This window comes from Neopsephotus bourkii, unplaced genomic scaffold (assembly GCF_033783945.1).
Source record: "Neopsephotus bourkii isolate Nb327-2 ecotype Australia unplaced genomic scaffold, CSIRO-AGI_Nbou_v1 NB_741, whole genome shotgun sequence".
NCBI classification, from domain to species: domain Eukaryota; kingdom Metazoa; phylum Chordata; class Aves; order Psittaciformes; family Psittacidae; genus Neopsephotus; species Neopsephotus bourkii.
The window spans coordinates 1,970,149-1,987,756 of record NW_026901239.1 but is presented as its reverse complement, the minus strand read 5'-3'; the positions used below and the strand labels follow the sequence as shown (position 1 = coordinate 1,987,756).

Below are 17,608 nucleotides of genomic sequence, written 5' to 3'. Positions count from 1 at the left end.
TTTTTGGAGTCAAGGGGCAAAAAGTGATACCTATGGATTTTTTGTTGAGAGGAGGTTCATAAATTATGGATGAAATGGGACAGTTATTGGTATTTAAAGGCATCATTCTTGTAGATGAATATTAATAGGGGTAAAAACCTGAAGGAATTCTGAATAAAAACTTTCTGAAATAGAGCAACTGAACAAAGATTACATTATTCAATAAATAATAGCATTGATACTGAAAAGATGGATTACTGAAGTATGGACATTTATGAGCCATATTCTGCCTTCTGTTATCTAAGGGAGAGATTCCTTGTAGCACAATTCCTTAATTGTTAAGTAAGCCTTCAGAGTTCATTTTTAAGGTGGTCGTTGCTATACTAGCAGCTGTAATGAAACCTTTGTGTCATTAATTTGTGCCACCTACTCTAACCTTTGCCTGAGACAGATCTATATAGTAGTTAGATTGCCCTAGCCTGGCCAACAAGCAATCAAAATCAGGCAAACATGTTAGAGCTGTCTTCTCTGATAGAAGAGGGAAGTGTAATATCCACTCTCAAAAGATTGAATTAGTTTACATTGCACAGAAGATTAAAAACAGGTTTAGTTTTTTTTTTTTTGTTGTTTTGTTTTTTGTCTTGATTTTATAATCAAGGAACAGCGTACTGAAAATATTCAAATAAAATAAATATGCAAACTTCTAAGCAAGAGTAGACTGACAAGGACACTGGAAAGCAAATAGAAATGTGTGAATCTGCAAGATGACAGTGAAAGCCAGAAGAAGAAGAAACAAATTACAGACATAGTTTATGGACTTGAGGTATGCACTTCTAGTTGGAGCCAGTATCCATTTATGTCACTTTCTCTTCCTTCCAGCTCCCTGTAAAATAACTAACAGTTCTGCTTCCTCACCTAATCCAGATTCTCACCTTCGGCTATGAAATCAGGTCTTCTCCTGGCTTTAAGTATGTATGTTTTGCACAGTCCAAGTGTACTCATTTTACACCGAATACTGAAAAAACCCACTGTTATGCTTCTTTTTTTAGGTTGCTTTATTTTATTGCCCTAGTTTTCTAGAGGATGTGGTGGGGATCACTACTGGATAAGGATTTAATAGGGTTTTTTAAGGAAATTGCTGAGTTTCCCTGTTGTTTCTAAACCTCAGTGAATGATGTGTAACTGATCATTTTAGAATAATTCTGGTTATGTGAGTTCTCAAAGATTATTGGTTTCAGATAATTTATTCCTACTTACATCAGCTAATTCTTCCTTTTTTTATTTTTGGTGAATCATGCACATTATACTAGAGATCTGATATGCAGAGGCTGAAACAGTAATTACAGAGTCACTGTGTGGAGCCCTGTGAGATGATGCCCTTACTGTGAAGAATTCTGTTTTGTCAATAAGCTTACATCAATACTTGGCAGGTCATTTATGCAGTTTTAATGTTTCAGAATATAAACTAGACAAAGTGACTAATATCAAATTGGAGCTGCTTTGCATCTGCAATTGACAAATCCTATTTTGAAAGCATGCATGAACATGAGGATCAAACTTAGCTTTTAACATTTACATTTCTTTCCAATGGGGAAGCCTCTGATCCACTTCTAATTTACCTGTTGTTGATTTCCTGATTCTTTCCTAATCTCTTGCAGCTGAGATGTCCTCACCATTGGAGAAGCAATTAACAAAATCCCTGACTGGAGTGTATGAAGCATCTGTTATGGAAGCATAAAAGGTTAACCTAAATCCCAGCACACAGAGGTGTCAGACTAGAGCAAAACAGCATGGAGGATTACCTGGAGGCACCACAAGGTTAAGGTGGAGCATATGTATCGTAAAAAAAGTTGTTTATGACTAGCAGAATTAATTTTTCTGAATGAGAAGGTCAAACATGCAGAAATGCAGGCTGTCCATGACGAGCAGAGATTGTTTTAGGCTCCAGATTTAACCTGGCAAACACTGAGTTGGAATATTTTTTTGGTATGTCTAAATTGAAAACACTTAAGGATTACAAAGATGCCACTAACTGTCCTCTCTGAACAGACTTAATGCTTATCAATCAGCTACATTTTCATCCAAATATATCTTGTAGTAGGCTCAGCAGATTGATCAAATCAAGAAGGCTATTCCCTTTTTCAATACCTGATAATGTAAGCTGTTTTAACCCTTCAGATCCAAGTCTTTCAGCCCGTTTCAAACTAGGTCACGCACTGCATCTTGCAGTGTGCGTATTAATTGCTAAATTCTAAATCTAAATACTGTGGGTTCTATTATATCTTGGTTACATCTGATCCAGCATCTTAAATTCATGAAGTATATGTGTGTTCAATAATTATAAAATTTTTGAAACATTCTGATTAGATCTTGGTATGGTATAAACAGGCATTGTTCTTCCACTGCCTGTGTTCATCGAGGTAGGTATATGTTACCACATACTCACTTCCAGCTGTTTCTAGGGTGAAGTTTAATTGCAGGACATTTGGGTGTTCTCCAAAGGATTTATGGTGGCATATGATTTTGTCTAAAATCTGTTCTAAATTAATTCTATTTCATACTCAACATGTATGTTATTCAATATGTAAACACTCATGCATTAGCGTACGTATGCTAGCACTGTTGGAGCTGGCACAACAAAAATGTGAATATGCTGGAAGGAATTCAGGGAGGGAAAAACCTACCAAAGAGATTGGAGATTGAAAGGACCAATTAGTGGGAAAAGATTAAACGGCCTGATTGTGCCCTTTTCATGCAGGCAAAATTCAATGGAAGATTATGTATTTGGTTTTGGAGGCAGTGAGGGATAACAGCTAAAAAAAGAGATGTAGTCAGGGAAATACTAACTGAAGAAATATGATAACCATCTCAAATGCTTGAATAGAGAAGAAATTTAAAACGTAGTTCAGAGCAACAAAATGAAAATAAAAAGGTTAAATTAACTGTAGGAAAAGAACTTACAGAAAGAAGAAAGGTGAATAGCAATAAAAGGAGAAGAAAAATAAGTCAATGAAAATAAAATTCTTTATGATGTGGAATGGTGGCCCCAGGGAGGCTAGAGAGAATCTATTGTTGGGATAATTTAAAATGTAACTACTCCAAGAATCAAAAGATTTGAAGGCTAGAAAAGACGGGTATTTTGAAAGCATGGAGTAATGGACCATGGGTGTTCTTATCTCTGATCTGTGTGTGTATTTTAGCAATTATGAATAGAATAATGCTTAAAAAAAAGGATAGGTCTTGCATGTGGAGTTGTTGCCTGGAAATTTAAATGTTTGACTTTACGTCTAGAAGGTGCAAATGCAAGGTTTTATCCTCATCATAATTCTGTTACTCTCTATTTTGTTTATTTTTTCAGGTCCTTAATGAACTTCAAATAAGATTTTTAGTTGGCTTTTCCATGAAGAGCTCATTCTATTTGGGTGTACATCTACAAACAGATGACCCACCCAGATAGCCGTGGTCTTTCACTTCTCAATACTTGGGTATTCACAAGTACTGATTCCCTGAAAACACTGGTTTTGTTTAATACTATGCTATGTGATCTGGTGGGCTTCTAGATGGAGATGACTTTTTTGTCTTCCACACATAGAATTACAAATACTCCAGACTTTAAATACTTAAGAAAGAAGTTTGGCTGCTGTTTTCCCTTCGTAGTGGTGTGGTTTTGTTTGTTTGTTTGGTAGTGATTTGGTTCGGGGTGGTTTTTTTGTTTGTTTTTTCTTTGTTTGGTTTGGTTTGGTTTTCTTTTGGATGAGGCATTCTAGTCATCTGGTATTTCTTTGTTTTCAGTGTGCTATTGAACTTTTTTTCCTATTCACTAGGAACAGCTGCAAAAAGTACTTTCTATGACCTTGGTTGTGGGAGTGAGATGTTTACTTTCATTACTCTGTGCTGTATTTAGCTCATTATGTAAGTCTTTGACAATTGCAAGGATATTTTAGATAGTTTACTTCATTTTATATACTGCCTGTAGACAGTTCTTCTATGACAAAATGCAAATTCCCTTCTTGGAGCAACAAAAGAAATGTCAGCATCAATAATGAAGTAACTGGTTATTAGATTTGCATACCAACTGATGTGTTTAGGGGGTTTAGATTATTTCATTACTTCTTACCTCCTTCCTGAAGGTTAATGCTCTGGTTAGACAATCCTGTTTACCACTGCTAATATGTCCCATGACTGATTGAGTCACCTTATCAACATTTTTGATTTGTTTCTTTTCCATTTCCTTTAGGGTATACCTGCCTTTTAGAAATGGGCTATGTGGAGAAATCAGAACTAATGCAAAACTGTATTTTTTTCTGTTCAAGACCAGGTATAAATGCCCTATGTGCATTTCGTCAGTTGCTTTTATGAGTATCTATAGTTCAACTTTTCAGTCTGTGACGTGCAGTTATTCTTTGAACTCTCACCTTTTCTTCTGTGTCACAAGTTCCCTGTATACATACAAGCTGTCACGTCCTAGACAAAAAGGTGTATTTTTGGCAATGAGACAGTTCTGATTTTTAAAACCAGTTTGCTTTAAAATTTGCTTGCCACACAGCTCTGCCTATGAAAGGATTCAAGTGTTTAATGTTCTGTAGCTTTGTAATGGAATACATTTCATTTTGTTTCTATTTTAATCTTCTGCAAATTATTATCTTTTCTCCTTCTGAGACAGCATCTGTAGTGTTCTTTTTTTTTTTTTTACGGAAAAGGAAAAAAAAACCCAAACACTCCCACCGCTTGCACTGTCCTAAGTAAAAATGTGAAAATTCCCCAAGTGGGAGAAGGGAGGAAAAAAAAAATAATGAAAAATAAAGATAGTCAGCTGATCTGAAATATAAGTGAATTGTGGCCTAATGGAGAAGTCATGCTTCAACAGTTTTTTTCAGAGGTTTGCCTTATCAATTTTTATTATTCTGAAATCTGTATAAATATAAACTAAGTTATTAATGTAGTGCTAAACTTTGTGTTGTGCTTCCTCTTTCAACTGCTGACTCATAGTGTTTAAGTTTTAATGGTTAGGGTCTTCTATCTGTGTTTTCATAACCATATCAAAAGTGCTAAGTGTTAAACACTGCTGAGGAACAGATGTACCTACTTTTATATAATCCTAGTCTCCCACCTAGTGTTTCAGGTGACATCAGGGCATATACCTTAGCAGTTGATTATATTTATGTTTATACTTACTGCTACGTGAAGAACATATGTTATAAATAGTGGTGTGAGAAAGAAAGTGTCAAGAAGTGAAATACTATAAGAATTAAAATTGACGCTCTCTTTCATCAATGTTGAGACTGTCAGAGCTTGTACTAGCCAGCCCTAACTATCCGCAGCAGGCAATCTGGTGCTGGCCTGCTGTTAAATAACCAACATTTAACAAGAAATAGCACGTAGATGTGCTGTGTGGTTTAAAACATTGTGTTAAGCATCATTAGAACTGAGTCTCCTTTAGAGCCTTATTAAAAAAGTCCTTCCTCTCTCTGTAATAAAACATTTCTCTCTGACTGTTTCAATTAAAGCTCTAACAATACAAACAAAATGCCTCCTAATTCAGTACCACATTGTAGAACCTCTGTTACTGTCAAATTGCAAAGGCAGGTGGAAAAAAGTATCTTTGCAAACCCCTGTCTAACCAGGAAATGAGAAGCATCAGATGATTACATTTTCTTGGTTTTCTCAAGTCCAGCATCACTGTTAAGTTTTATACTTGTAAATATTTCACTACCTGTGGTTCACTATTTATGTCCAGAGGAGGGCCATGAGGATGATCAGGGGCTGGAGCACCTCCTGTATGAAGACAGGCTGAGAAAGTTGGGGCTGTTCAGCCTGGAGAAGAGAAGGCTCCATGGAGATCTCAGAACAGCCTTCCAGTATCTGAAGGGGGCCTATAAGGATGGTGGGGAGGGACTCTTCATTAGAGACTGTAGTGATAGGATAAGGGGTGACGGGTTCAAACTTAAACAGGGGGAGTTTAGATTGGATATAAGGAGGAAATTCTTTACTGTGAGGGTGGTGAGGCACTGGAATGGGTTGCTCAAGGAAGTTGTGAATGCTCCATCCCTGGCAGTGTTCAAGGCCAGGTTGGACAGAGCTTTGGGTGACATAGTTTAGTGTGAGGTGCCCCTGCTTGTGGCAGGGTGGTTGGAACTTGATGATCTTAAGGTCCTTTCCAACCCTAACTATTCTATGATTCTATGTTAGCTGTAGTTCCCTTTATGTAGTTTATTGGCAGCATGGTTTAGGATTCACAGAAGATGACATGCTGAACATATTTGCCTGAGCTGGTTGATTGAATGATGTTCAGTTGCAAGCTGATGATGTGAAATATTCTTAATTTGTCTGGGAAAAAAGTAATAGCAGTACATATATGCTTGGGCAGTGTACCAACAACCTCATTGTGTTTGGCTTGAATCAAGGTCTTCCTAACACTAGGTGTGCTTTTGAAAGACATTCATACAGAACAAACTTTGCCCTTGTGGAGTCCCACAGACTTCCTATTGGTTAGTGAAGGTTACAGCACTGGGAGCTTCATAATTTAATAGAGTGGCCAAAATGAACATGCCCAATTGCATTCTCTTTCGTGTCAGATCTTAATTATAAGACACAACTGGAATTTGATCCTCTATGTTAGAAATTTAGGAGATTTTAGAGAACCCAAGATCCCCAAAAGCTTCTTAATTCCCTTGGAGTCTTGAAATACTAGGAGAGTCGTAAAAATGGTGATAAAATATTAGGCGCATTTAGTAAAGCATCCATAGACTTGATCAGGTACACCTGAAAGAAAAAAATCTGGAGGTAACCAAAGAGATGTTTTCATATGTTGTAAGTTAAAAATAAAAGCTTGAGCAAGGTAAAACTGCCAACAGGTGGGTACTGAAATGTTTGTATCATACTTAGAGAATTAGTGATAGTGCTTGAAACTATTTGTTTTAAATGATATCTGTTGCAAATTATTTTTTTTAAGTCAGATAAACCCAGTTAATACTAGTGTATTTACAAGTTTTCCATTTTTTAAACTAAATAACCCTAAAGCCAAATTTCATATATGAACTCCCAAGTATTCGTAGAATCACGGAATGGTTTGGGTTAGAAGGGACATTAAAGCTCATCTAGTTCCAGCCCCTGCCATGGGCAGGGACACCTTCCACTAGACCAGGCTGCTCCAAGCCCAGTCCAATCTGGCCATGAACGTTGCCAGGGATAGGGCAGCCACAGCTTCCCTGAGCAACCTGTGCTCAGTGCCTCACCACCTTAAAAGGGAAGAATTTTTAGCTAATATCTAATCTAAGTCTGCCCTCTGTCACTTTAAAGCCATTAACTATTATTTAACCTATGATCAGCTTAACAACCTATGATGCTTCTTTGACTTCCAGCCCACCTCTTGTGAGAATAATTAATAGGGAGATTTTCTATTAAAATTAAGTGTAAGGTTAAAAGTGTGTTACTTATCCTTGTCAGTCTGTCTGTCTTTAAGGAGTGCTGCCCTCCTTTCTGGAGGCATAATGCTTCTAAAATAGCTCATCCTACTGAGCCAGTGGTGCCTCTTTCACTTTGAAAAACCATAGATAATACTGATTCTTACTGGTAGGGTCAGGGAGCTTGAAACTGAATGTTGTAATCAAGGTCCTAAGTCCTGCCATTCTTTGTTTGCGTTATAATTATATTCAGGGAAAAATGACATATAAAAATGTTAATATGTAAGAGTGAATCTTCTCCAGATAGGGTTTCAACAGGTTCAATAAATGTGTGGCATTTGAATCAGCATGCATTTATCTATATGTGATATGTGTCATTTTTGCAGCCTGAGTGTAGCCAACAACACCCTGTTAATATGAAGTTTGTTGCTGCTGTGAGTTGGTGATTGTACAATGTGTACAGTTTGGTGTCTCTTTGGTTCCTTTATTATGAAAACAAAGATGTTAAAAGAATTTTTTAGGCTTCTTAATGTACATAATTTTCATTTTTGGCAGTGCAGCATAGGTTTAATTATTGCTTCGCTGAAGTCTTGGCTTGTGTCTGTTGAAATGCAAATAATATTGTGGAATGAATGAATGGCATTGTATACCCACAACAAATATCACTGCAGCCTGTAGCAACTGGTCTAGATCATGTTATTAAAAGCTGAAAATGTATTGATTTCTCATGGTCTCAGAAGAGCAATGCATTTTCTCATGTTCTAAGTAAAAATAAACCAATAAATAGCCGCATTAATGATGCTATTACTGGGTAGCAGCAGTATGTTTCTTAATGTCTCGGGCCTCAATCATGCAATCACTTACCCATGTTTGACTCTAGGCAGCTTCACAGAGCCATTATACTCAATTGGGTCATTCATCTCAGTAATGAATTCACTAAAATCAAACTTGGTTCAAGTCACACATTCACTTCTGAGTGAATGTGAATTTGCTGTGCATTATGAAAGCCTAACCTGGAGGAAGATATTCTAAACTATTGCAAGCAGTGCAAATTGCTACACAGTGCCTCACTCCCAGTGCGTTTCAGACTGTCTTCATTATTAAGAAGATTTATATTTCATCTTTTATAGCAAGATAAGTGACATATGCCAACACCACAAAAATCACAGCATAGGTTAGAGTCAGTAGTTTCTTGTATTAGTTACTTAGTCTCTCATAACCATATATTTCACTCTTTCCAGTCCTTGTTCCCTCTATATGTGTGACCTTGTCTAATTTGCCTTGTGAAAAGCTACAGAATCATGTCTCTCTTGGGGTTTTGTAATGGAGCAGATAACAGTTCTTTGACACTGAAGGTAAGTCATGAAATGTCTCTAAGGGAAGCTGGAGTCAATTGTGAAGATTATTTATTTAAATTTAGTTTAAAGTCACTCAATTTATGTGAAAAGGCCTAAAAATACATATGGAAACAATATAGGATGCTTTAGTGAACTGTAGATTTAGGAAGTGATTTTTTTTATCACTGGCATTTTTTTCTTGTATCAGTGCATACAGTGATGTAGGTAATAAAGAGTTATGTAGGGAGGCTGTAACTTCATTTATACTTTTATATTTGAATTTAATGTACACTCCAAATTACCTGGAAGTATTGCATCAAAGATATTCTAATGGTTCTTGATTTATTAAGAAGTTTGGTGTAAGTTTGAAGGCCAGAACCCCATCTACATCTGCATGTCTGCTGTGACTAGAAGCCCTAAAATCAGGAGTTACTCTAACAGAGACAGAAAGAATCACTAGCTGCACAGGATGTATTCTTTCCTATTTCAGGCTGTGAGCAGGCAATTTATTGACTTACAAGGATTTCTGACTCTTTCTAACCTACCAGTGTTACTGGAACTCTCCCACTGTGCAAGAATTGGAACTTGAATCCCAGATGAGACCTCTGGATGCCAGATGGCCCTTTGCCAATCTTATTACACGAAGAAAAAAAAAGTAAAATCCTCTTTAGTTTCCAGAGGTGTCAGAAAGAACAGTTCCTCCCAGCATGAGAGTCAGCTGGTGAGACAGAGAGTTGTACTCCCTGTTCAGAAGTCTTGAACTTATTATGTGTATGTTTTGTGTGCAGGCAACAGGAAGGAGATGACCTTCTCCTCTTGGATGCAGAAAGAAAAGGCATGGCAAGGAAAGAAAGGAAAGTTTTTCATACTGAGCATTCCCTTAGCTCTTCCCAGCCAAGAGATCTTTGTATCTCTACTGCTGCTCCAACCCCACATAAGTTGCACTCTGGCTAGTGAAAAGACCACAGGGGAAACAAACTTTTTGTTTTACGTAGACCTTCATCTGAAATGATAGCTTAAGAATAATTGTGCTTTAGAGGTAGGAGTAGTCGTGCACAGGTACACTGGGTATTTGATTGCCTGTCTAATCAGCAGGTAAGGTACAGCTTAGGTTCTGATAAAATAAAGAGAGAAAATTGTTTCAGCCCTCAGTATCCACTTGTTCTCACTGAACTGCTTCCATCCATAAATGGAGGAATTATAGGGGTAAAAATCACCTGAATTGTTGGCATGACACCTTTGTTCAGGCTTCTGTATGTCTACATTTGTTGATAGGGCTAAGCCTTGTTAAAGGTGTCATTGTCAACAACCAGTTGAAGATTGCACCTGTTATTTTTTTCTAAACCCTGATGTTTGGTGACAGATGACTAGAAGTGTGCATATGTCTCACATTTATTCCAGCTCACTCTCCTGTAAGGACAGCCTGAGCTTGCAGTTAACAATTCAGAAGTGACATTGCAGACCTCTATTTACTGAATTTTGTTTTCAGATATTCTTAGTTCTGAATTTACAGTGTATCATGCTGGTGATCGGAATGTTCACAATTAAAATGTCTTAAAGTAGGACTTACATCATAGTCACTAGGGAAAAACAAAAAGGAAGCTGAAGATACATGTTCTTAATTAAGACTTTGCAGATGGATAAAAAATGTTTTAGGTTGACAGTCAAAATGTGTTTTAAATCTCATGTTTAGTCATTTAGGAATGCCTGAGATCAGAAAGATGAAAGAGATTTTATAGGAAAAATATGTTTTGAAGGGGCTAGAAGTGCTGATATCAGTTAGAAAAATAACATCTTTCACTAAAGCCCTGATTCTTCAAACTGGTCTGTGTAAGTGGACTTTCGTGTAGCTTTACCTAGTATTAGCATACACAGATTTAAGATTCTGCATATATTCTCAGAGAAAGGTATGTAATTTAGTCAATTTTTATAGAACAGCTCATATTTTAAGCATTAGATGTAGTGTAAAAAGCAAAGGCTTCTGAAAGAGAATACAGAAAAACGTTTTTGATATTGAAGCAGTTGTAAAAATCTCAATACCTGGAATTTCTGGTCAGTTTTTCCAGCTGCTTTATAAATTATTATCATAGGCTACGTGTGTTACTGATAACAGTAATGTACATGAAGACTTTGGAATACGGAATAACATTCACAATGCGTCTCCTGGAAAAATGCAGAACAAGGTAACAGTACAAGAAAACTAAATATATAGGTGCCAGAGTGACACCACACTAATGGCTGCACAGCAATGAATTAGCAGTTAGTTAATTAGTGGATTGATTTCATTACCAGATTTGCAGAAGAACAGCAGAAAGGTTTAAATATTCTGCTTGCATAGCTTGTGTCTTCTGTTTGGAATCTGACAATAGTAATCAAAATAGTTTATGGTGAATGTTAAATGGTGACAGCTCCAGGTCAAAACTTCAAATAGGACACACAAATCCTCCTCAGATGTTCTCTTGAGGTGTTCATGTATTGATTGACTGAGGACATTTTCAGAAGTATCCCTTCTCTGCTACGTCTGCCAGATGTTCAACAAAAAGCTAAGCTAAAAAAAGTCTTGACAGAAGGTGCCCTAATAACTCATCACTAACATAATAACTGCTGTTTATATCCAAGGTAAAAATCTTTCTTGACCTTGAATTATTTTGTTTGTAAATCTACTTTATGGAAATAAAATGCTGTTCTCTTCAGATTTAATTTTTCTGGACCTGGACTTTACTGATGTAGAGGGAGGTATTGATGACCAAAAGGATTTATTGGATATGCCAGCACCATGATGAGTTTATTTTCATGTCAAAAGGAACCCCCAGAGAGAGCTTTAGCCTAAACTGGAGCCGGCATGGTCATGTTATTTGGCAGTGGTGGCAGAGGAAGGGTAGCAGAAAGACATGTCTGAAAATAGTATGAAACATTGTTTCCTTGGCTTCATGACTGTATCAAGTGTAGCATCTGTAAAATACTTGATGGTTCTAGAGTGTTGTTTTTTGGTTTTTTTTTTAAATTTGTTCACTTGCCCTTCTTCGTTCCATTTATATTTCCTTTATTTCTGCAGTGTGATTTCTGGTGCTGTCCTGTAGGTGGAGAAGGTTGCGTCAATCAACGGCGGTTTCTGGCAGATAAAATTTGATAAATCAATCTTACACAAATTTTCTTTCATTGCAGGAAAAAAATCTGATTGCAAAAAAAGTTTTTTTCTGAAGCAAAACAATTATCCTACAGCAAAATTTTTAGCGTGAGGTGTCCCTTTCCATGGCAGGGGGGCTGGAACTTGATGATCTTCATGTCCTTTCCAACCCTAACTATTCTATGATTCTATGAAAATGGTACATACATGATTTGTGCCGTGATTACAGAATGCTAATTTTTTTAATGAATGAAGATTCAAAATGTCATATTTATGAAAGAATCTTTTAAAACACTAGTGGTATCAGCTCAGTGCTATTTTGCTTTGTATAAATAGGCCACAAAACCAGGAAGGTCATCATGGACACGTTTTAATAGCAGATCAGTTAAAACCCAAACAAACAATAATCAGAAAAAGAAAACCCCAAATCCAAGTTATTTTTAAAATGTCTCTTAAGAAAAGGTAATTGATAATTTTATAAATCTAACTTCTGAGGAAAAAACAAATTTCTCGCAGAGAGACTTCCAAACACAGGGGAAGATAAACCTGTATCCTGTTTAATGCAGAGAGACTTCCAAACACAGAGGAAGATAAAGCTGTATACTGTTTAAACATGTGGTGGTTTGTTTGTTTTTTTTCTTTTTCTTTTAAGAACATGTGCTAAACTGGGAATCAAAATAATACCTTAATGTCTTTGTAGGACTCGGCATGCATGCTTACCCACGCCTTGTTCATCCACAGCATGGTAGGACTTGTCACTACATTTTCCTTAGGATTATCATCTAGGAATGCATGGTCATGCAGTTTAAGGACTGGGATAAGTATGAGTTGCCTGAATAATAGCTTTCTGCATCTTTTTTAGAAAGCAATTTTTAGTACAGCTTCATGGAACATTAAATCTCAAAGAATAAAAAAAAGAACCCTAACCAATAAGTTATTATTTCTTGGAGTTACTGATAGAAACAAATTCTCACCAGTTCTGCTGAACACCAGAGAAGAATTGTTGCCTTCACTGCAGAGACAAGATCATGGTGGTTTTTTTTTTTTTTTTTTTTTTGTTTAAAAAAGAAATGCAGACATTTTCTTTTACAGCAATTAGTGATGATGCATGGAGTGAACTGCTAAGTATTCATGACTAATCTGGATAGACAGGGCTGTCCCTTGCTAATCACAATGAATATTGGCCTGTCCATGAAGAGCAAGGAGTGATGATATCAAAGAGAACAGTCAGCTATTACCAGGGCAAACTCTTGGCCATGAGCTTTTGCAGATGATAATATGAAAAGACAGAGAGGAAATTAAAAGCAGTGTTAACTACCCAGGAGGCAGAAGACCACACAATTGTTTCTTTGCAGTTACTTGTGTACTGCACTGCATTGAGAAGGTCTTTTTCAGTTCTATTGTATGCATTTTAAATGTACAAAATGCTTTGGATTTATTTTTTTATGGTGGTAGCGATATGAAGTATCTGGCTCCAGCAACACAGAGAGCAGTCACTACTTTGAGTATAGGTGGCTGTTGTACACAATATAGTCATTGCCTTTGGTATGATTTTTTTTCCTAAGGTGTGACCAGTGCTTATGTCCTCCAGAGGAAGTGTTTGAACACACAGACTTTTTCTTTCTGGTAAGTCAGTAAAACTTCCCTTGTCCTTTTGCACCTTCCAGCAGAACTTACCAAAAATCCTTAGTGTAAAGGAGGTTGGGTGTTCACAGGTAAGGTCCAGTGCTTCTGTCACATCTCCAGCCTGTCTCCTTTTGAGAGCATTACCAGCATGAGTGTCCACAGAAGGGAAGCAGAACAGTTGGTCTCCACAACATCGTTCTTTCCCAGACTGCAGAAATTCTGATGGGTGTCTAATGAACAGTTTTAGACTGGTTTTACAACTGTCTTACTGTGATACACAAACCCCTCAAACTGTGGCAGCTGTTGAGAACTTGCTCCTTAGTGATGTTGTTGTGCTGTGGACAGCATTAAAGTAGAGAAAACTTCCTGACCTCTGCACAGATCCTCAGGGATCCATTTTGGTTTAGGGAATTAATTGCCTTTCTTCTCTGAGGGCAAATCTTTGCAGGTACAGTTTTTTTGGAGTATATCTACATTGCAGTCCCTACTGTGACTGTTGCTCATGCAGAAACACTTAGCTTGCCTTAAAAAAAGTAGCTTGAGGGGTTTTGCCAGTGCAGAAAGCTAAACAGCCTGACCCTGTGCAGCTGGGTATTGCATCCTGTGCAGAGTTTTCTATCACTTCTACCTGAGCTAGCCTGTGAATAACTGGTTTAGGTATGTCTGCAGTCCAATGATTGCAGTGTGGATGAATCTCAAGGAGTAGACTGTCTCTGAGTGGCAAAGAACTGGTGATGGAGTTTGAGGATGAGCTACCAATGGGTGATGGTTAGAAGTGTGTGATAGTTTGTTAGATGTTGGTCTCCGTTAACAAGTAAAATCTCCCATAAGCCTTAGGTTCCAAAATTCGAGAATGGGGAGAGTACAAGTTTTAGTATTAGGCCCTTAGAAACACTTCCTATGTTGGGAGCAGGTAGGGAGATGGCAGAAGTCTATAGAAGATGGGGGGGGGGGGAAGAAGGACAAAATAAGGACCTGACAGGAGAGAGGGGATTAAAACATCATTCTCTGCTGCTTCTGATCCTCACTTTCTTTCATTTAAATGTCTTTAACTTATCTATTGCAAAAGCCTTATTTTCATGTTTGCCCCTCTTGTGTATGAGGAAAATGTGCTATTTCCCAGTTGTTTTGTGTGTGGTTTAGCTCCTCCAAAAGCTCAGGAAACTGGTGATGTTTTCAAATTATTTTCTTTCTCCTTGAGCTTTCTTTCTTAAATTGTAATTGCTTATCCAGTGTGTTAACCAGTGACTCTAAAATCACAGTTGAAAGTTCACCTCTTCCCCACAAGTTTTCTGTAAAATAATGACTAATCTCCAGGAAACCCAGTTCTTGGTATATTGTATAATTCTATTTATTTTGAATGTTCAAGCACTTTCTCATGTTATAAAAATACAAAGGTCATTATTTTTTAACAATGTAGCATTTCCTTTTGTAGGTACTGAATAGTAGTGCTATGAAGAAGTCCCTTAAGTGCCTAAAATAGCTCAATTTTGTCTCTTTGTCTCCATTACCAGTGTGAATATATAAAAAAAAAAGTTTTGGACAGAAGATTAGTGGAATTGTCCAGGATTTGTGATGAGTGAGTAGAGTCCGACTGCTTGAACGCTGTCAGACTGCACATCACTAACACCACCATCCTTAATACACCTTTGTCCTGAGTTTAGCAGTAGCAGTCATTTTCCTCCTTCTTGGTAGCTGGTGCAGTGCTGTGTTTCGACTTTCAGCTGGGAACAGAGCTGATAAAAATGATGTTTTGGTTTGGCCAAGGACTTTGTGGGCCTCACGCTCTGCCAGGAAGGAGGGGAAGCTGGGAGGAAGCAGAGACAGGACACCTGACCCAAACTGACCAAAGAGGTATTCCATACCACAGCACGTCATGCCCTGGAGGTAACTGGGAGTTACCCGGAAGGGTGCTAGAGTGGACTGCAGGGTTGGAGGAGGTATGTGTTGGTGCTTGGTCGGGCTGGGGGGAGAGAGTTATCGGTTGCCTGGTGATGAGGTGTTGTATTCTCTTCCCTTGTTATTTCCTTTATCATTACTATTATTGGTGGTAGCAGTAGTGATTTGTGTTATACCTTAGTTACTAAACTGGTCTTATCTCAACTCGTGGGAGTTGCATTCTTTTTTGATTCTCCTCTCCATCCCTCTGAGAGTAGGGGGAGGGCAAGAAGGGGGGGGAGTGAGTGGACAAGCTGTCTTGTCTGGGGTTAAACCTCGACAACCTTTAAGAAAAAGATACTAAGATCTCTGCTAAAAGATGGTTTTCTTGCTACTTAGATGGTATGTTGGATGTTAGCATGGACTTCCAAATTTTTTAACTTGTTGTCTTGTCCTTAAAACTAAGAAGCACTAAAATGAGCTCTCACATTATCTGGAACTGATTTGAAAGAGATATTTAGAAAAGCCTAAAGATCAGTTACTGTGGAAATGCAGTTACTGTGGTAGGCTGACCTTGGCAAGCTGCGTGCCCAGCCACTATTCCACTCTCCTTCCTCAACAGGACATAACAGGAAAATAAGACAGTAAAGCTCATGGGCTGAGATAGAGGTGGGATGATCACTTGTCAATCACTTCAGAACAGGCTTCACTTGGGGAAAATTAATTTTTTTACCAGTTAAAATAGATTTGGAGGGAGAAAAGCAATGACAAATTAAAACAGCTTGTTCCTCCCCTTTTAGTCAGGCTTCAGCTGGTTCCTCTATGAAACTCACACATTTTCTCCACACCTCACTGCCTGTATGGTGTTGTTTCCCTTTCTTTACTTGTTCCCTGAGGCAGCACCGGTGCGGCTGATGGCTGCAGCCGTGCCCTATAGAGAGCTGGATGGAACTGCCTTGACATGCATGGGACAGCCCCAGCTGCCCTGCAACCCCCTACCAGCACCCAGACTTCTGCACCGTGTACAAAGATGTCCTGGTGAACTTGAAATAGTACTTTAGACAAGGTGTGTGAATTGCATTTGCTTTCATCCTTCTTTCACTGCTGCCAGTAGGACACCTAATAGAAGGAATGCAGTTGTTTTTTGATTCTGCAATTTTAGTGAATACTAGCCAATGCATTACCAAATCTGGGAATTTGCTGGTAAAATACATACTTTTACTATAGTAAGGAATGTGTGAAATTCTTTAAACTCATACTTTAACTCGTCCTTGTGTCTGTGTTTTTAAAATGTATGCAAAACTGTCAGTGCTCTCTTTGCATTAGCTCACCTCCATCAGGGCTGATTAGCCTTGGGCCAGTCTTAGGTTTGTTTTGTTGTGTTTTTTTTAATCTGTGAAAGGCAAAAAATAAATACCCTTAAACTCCAGGCCTCTGTTAGGGCTGGAAAGAGTTGTTGTGCTAAAGGTGGTGATATGTGACAAGAAGGGGAAGAAATAACGATGTGGGCACTCCAAAACTGTATTCCTTTTATCCTGAAAATCCTACAATAAGTAAAGATCAAAATGAAGCCTGTGGTTTGCAGCAAGGCATTTGGTCCCATGTATGCAGAGCGCTGTCACTATCTCTTCTTACTCAAGACATCCTTTCTTTCTGCAAAGCCATAAGTTCATAAGACTTACTTGTGAATGATAAAATAATAATGTGAGCAGACAACCCATTTTTTTGGCCATGTTTTCTGAGAACAGTTGTTTTCTTAAATGAAGTTCATTAAAAGTGAGTGGCTTGCCAGGAGTTGTCTTCCTCTGGCAAACACGAGCCATACGTGTGGAAAGCCAGTAGCGCTTCTGTAACCCCTTTGACCCTCATCAGTTACTAAACTAGTGTAGCTTCTTCAGGCTATCTTATCCTTTCATTTTGATTTAAGCCTGTAATGTCACTGACATATGTCTACATATCATGTTATTTGAAAGAAAGGATTTTTAAAAGAAAATATGTTTTGCTGTGGTTAAGAGGCTGTGTCCATGTTTCAGAGGCCTGTTCATCTCAAGGCTTGTTCCCCTAACTCATGTACTTGATTGGAACTTTAATTATACCCTTGGTTTGGTCCTCAGATGTAAGAAATCTGCTGAAACTAGAAAATCCTACTATGAATAGTCCAAAAGCTTTTATTATTTGTTTTTAATTTTAATTATTCAAAAAGTAATGAAAAATATCTACATGGCAAACCAAACTTCCACAGGTCTATTGGGGACCAG

At 37.8% G+C, this 17,608-nt stretch overlaps 1 long non-coding RNA gene across 1 annotated transcript; it reads left to right on the top strand.

The window, feature by feature from the left end:
- The first annotated feature begins 1,385 nt into the window (after positions 1-1,385).
- Positions 1,386-13,517, top strand: LOC133212845 (uncharacterized). Its single transcript, XR_009725628.1, has 3 exons — positions 1,386-1,803; positions 4,217-4,273; positions 13,412-13,517. It is a non-coding gene; the product is annotated as an uncharacterized LOC133212845 (long non-coding RNA).
- Positions 13,518-17,608: the final 4,091 nt, after the last annotated feature.